The following is a 3,592-nucleotide window of genomic DNA, read 5'->3' as shown; positions in this document are numbered from 1 at the left end:
CAGTCGGCCGACGGCGACTGTTGTTGAGTTGTCTAACGTGTTGCACTAACAAGTTTAGCTTTAAGGCCCTTCTACAATTAATTGCGGATTCAGCTACCTTATGTGTGCGTGCAATCCATATTAAGGTCACGAATATGTGGCATAGCCGGTGGGAGTCCCTAATAACCTGTGTCCGGCTTGGCCGAAACAGATCATTACTGAGTTTTATTGCAAATGCAGGCGATATGTACCAAGCTAGTTAATGACATGTTTACTGATTTGATTTTCTCCTATAAGAAGACACATCGTGTTTAAATGCTTATGTAAAAAAAATACATAAAACTAAATAATTGAGAAAATTACATCGACGGAGAAAGTATCAAAATATTTCCGTGTAAATCGGTGAATGCAAGTAAAATATCTTTTTTACCTAATGTAGGTAGCTGTGGACAAAATATTATTCATCAAGAAAAATTTGGTAGGAAAAAAATACCGTAAATATTACTCAGGATGTAGTCGTAGTATTTTAATCATACATATCTGTATATTTTCCATAAATCTGATGCACAGTATACTATGGCACTAGTTTATTAAGCTAATTTCCATAGAGAGTTCAAAAACATCTGTAACAATAAAGTACTGTGATAGAAATAACAACCCACCTTGACTTAACAGCTAAAGTTTGTACTAGCTGCTTCCACATTATGGATATTGCATTGCAGCTTCGTGGTTTAATCTACAAAGTTCTTTTCGTCCCATAAGAGACATTTGTCTACTTTTCCTTACTTACCACATTAAACCTAGATTATCACGAGTCGTAAAAGTCATTGGCACATCATAAACAAAATAGATTAGCGTAACAGACATTTTACGTTGAATTATATTTTAATATTAATGAAAAAGGTAAGAATTACCATAACTATCTCTAGAATTAACAGATCCCAATTGGAATAAATATTGAAGTTTGCGTAATGATTGTTACCTGTTCAATTATTTCAAATTGTGAAAGATCATTTTACGATATAATTGCATTTACTTTGCTTATTGGATTTATATCTGTGTGATTATGACTCTATTGAGTATATTGTAAAATCGCGACTCAACGTTCATTGTAAATTAGCACTATTAGACTCTTGAATTGAGATACAAGTTGACTTTAACCTTTATTGTACATGTTAAACACGCTACCTTTTGCAGAATACGTGGTTAAATGCAGTTACTTTGTTTATTGTGTTTCGTGGTTTATTTTAAAATCAAACTACATATTTTGCTACAGCTAATGTTTTGAAAAATCATAAGGTTTAATCCTCGTAAAAATTATGTAGCTTATGTAGATTATTGCGATTGCTTTTCATAAAAAATTTAAAACAGGAAAAACTTATGTTACCATCATATTGTATTAGAAAAAAACTACTTGTCTAAAATAGTCAAACAATTCTTACTATATAATAACGGTTATCACTAGTCATAAATGACATCATATTGGAAATTATGTGCATCTCCGTTATCATGAAACCCTCTGGTTTGGGTATCTTGATTCGCAATGCTATTACATAGCCATAGGGAACACCTAATTATTATATTTACAAGATGACCAACCACATGAGAAAACCTTTAGTTAACCCTTGACTTTCTTAGGTAATTACTCGATATCAACATTCAAACACAACTATTTCACTATGGAAATATCAATATGCAAATATCATCGTGCTTTATCAGTCTTGTGGTATTTTTTTTTACGTAAACTAGGGTCAACGCCAAAAACCTAAGGATTGTTAAAAGCCGTAACCACTTATTGATCACTCACAAAGTTCATAGATCAGAATGTTTGATTATCTTTTGTTCTAGTTCAAGGGATTTTGTAAGCGATTATAGATAGTAAGAAATTAAGATTTAACAAAAGAACTATAAAAAACAATGGCCATGACTGATAGTTACAGAAAGTTATATTTTTTATGGAAAGTAACATTTTAAAGTTAGTTATACAAAATATATTTTCAAATTATTTTTAATGGTATTATATAAATGATAAACATTTGTTACACGATAATTATAAACAATTTAATAATTAACCAAATGTACATTGGCAACAAATAAAACCTAAATTTAAAACTTACGTTGTATTTTAAAACACATTTAGAGAGACGATATCAAGTATTGGCTTCATAAATGATGTCAAGATCTTGGGAAGCAGAAAGAGGACGTTGGTCAAGATCTCGAGGACGTTAAGACCACCCTGGTCGTCTTGAGAAGAGGAGTCGTCTTGAGAGGAAGAGTCGTCTGCTAATAGTGAAGGGACGAACACACTGAAGACCTACGCCAATAATTATGGTTGATTATACCTATCAAATCATTTACAGTAAGAAACCCATTTTCCCAGCAATTTGAATAACTCATCCCAAAAACATTGTTTTATAATAACATTGCAAGAATGTTTATGCATAATCTAAGTTTGGGGGTTCTCAAATACCTACATGTAAATTCACCATACTGTGTAAGACATACCTGTTTTGATATGGATAGTTTAACTTATAGGAAACTGAGAATACCCAGGCTCTAGATATTGGTAATGGGAGAAATTAAAGTGAAGGTCTGAAGGGAAAACAAAACAAAATATAACCTCAGAAAATACAATCAGAAAATCGAACTCTTAACCAGAATAGATAACATATTTCCTCTGAAACAAGTTATAATATCATAAAAACATACTAATAAACACTTACTTTTGATCTTCCTAAGGTATTGAAGGTACTTTTGATGAGATTAACTTATTACTCATTGTGAAGTTTTAGGTGTTAGTGAGCGGATGTTATATGTTTAAGCTGCATAAGGAGTATGATATATTTTAGAAATGGGAAAAAATAAATTAAAAATAATGAATATAAAGTATTAAAACCATATTTAATGTAAGTTGTCAAAAAATGAAACGATGAAAGATAAATATATGCTATCGTAACGTTTAGGGGAAAAAACTAATGGATACAGGTCATAGGGTCAAACCATGTATTAATTAGGATACATGACTCCCTGCGGGGAGGGCAACTTTATAATACATCAAGTGTTGACATAAAAAAACTATACAATCGTATGTGAAAAAATTTCTTAACCTGCTTATTAACTATTAACAGTGTACTTAATTTTCATTTTACAGTACTTTGAAAAGCACTAAAAGCAATGTTAAAGCGGTAAATATTGTAACAATAAACTCACCAGTAATAATGTGATGAAACTCTTCGACACAGGTAACATGATAGTGTTTGTTATCACTGTCAACTGAGAATGAGGAAAAAAGTAAGAGAGAAAGAGCAAGTTTACACAAGATAACTGAAAAGCAGCTTGACAATGGAAAACCAGGCCAGTACGTTGAAGGTTGTGAAAGTCAAAGTTATTTATTTCTCAACACCTAATTGACTCGATAAACTTAAATTGTCAGCGGTTTTCCAATTTGTTTCTTACCGTCCCAACTTTACATCCATAAGGTTCTACCCTGGAACCGTTTGTACACATTTATTTGTGTTAGGTCTAGAGAGTGACGGCATAATCACATACAATATATGTGTTAGTATTTTTTTTTCGTAGGCTTAAGTGGCCAGTGACATTACTAGGTTCTCGT

The 3,592-nt window shown here is 31.7% G+C and overlaps 1 long non-coding RNA gene across 1 annotated transcript; it reads right to left on the bottom strand.

The window, feature by feature from the left end:
- Nucleotides 1-2,082: 2,082 nt before the first annotated feature.
- Nucleotides 2,083-3,251, bottom strand: LOC129002132 (uncharacterized). The gene is made up of 2 exons (XR_008491540.1): nt 3,190-3,251; nt 2,083-2,293 (listed from the first exon to the last, which is right to left on the bottom strand). It is a non-coding gene; the product is annotated as an uncharacterized LOC129002132 (long non-coding RNA).
- Between the last annotated feature and the right edge of the window lie 341 nt (nt 3,252-3,592).

The sequence above is a fragment of the Macrosteles quadrilineatus genome, unplaced genomic scaffold, assembly GCF_028750875.1.
Source record: "Macrosteles quadrilineatus isolate MER2022 unplaced genomic scaffold, UCM_ALF_1.0 Scaffold_9__3_contigs__length_116548681, whole genome shotgun sequence".
Taxonomy (NCBI): Eukaryota; Metazoa; Arthropoda; class Insecta; order Hemiptera; family Cicadellidae; genus Macrosteles; species Macrosteles quadrilineatus.
The sequence above is the reverse complement of the archived record's forward strand: the minus strand, read 5'-3'. Positions and strand labels throughout refer to the sequence as shown.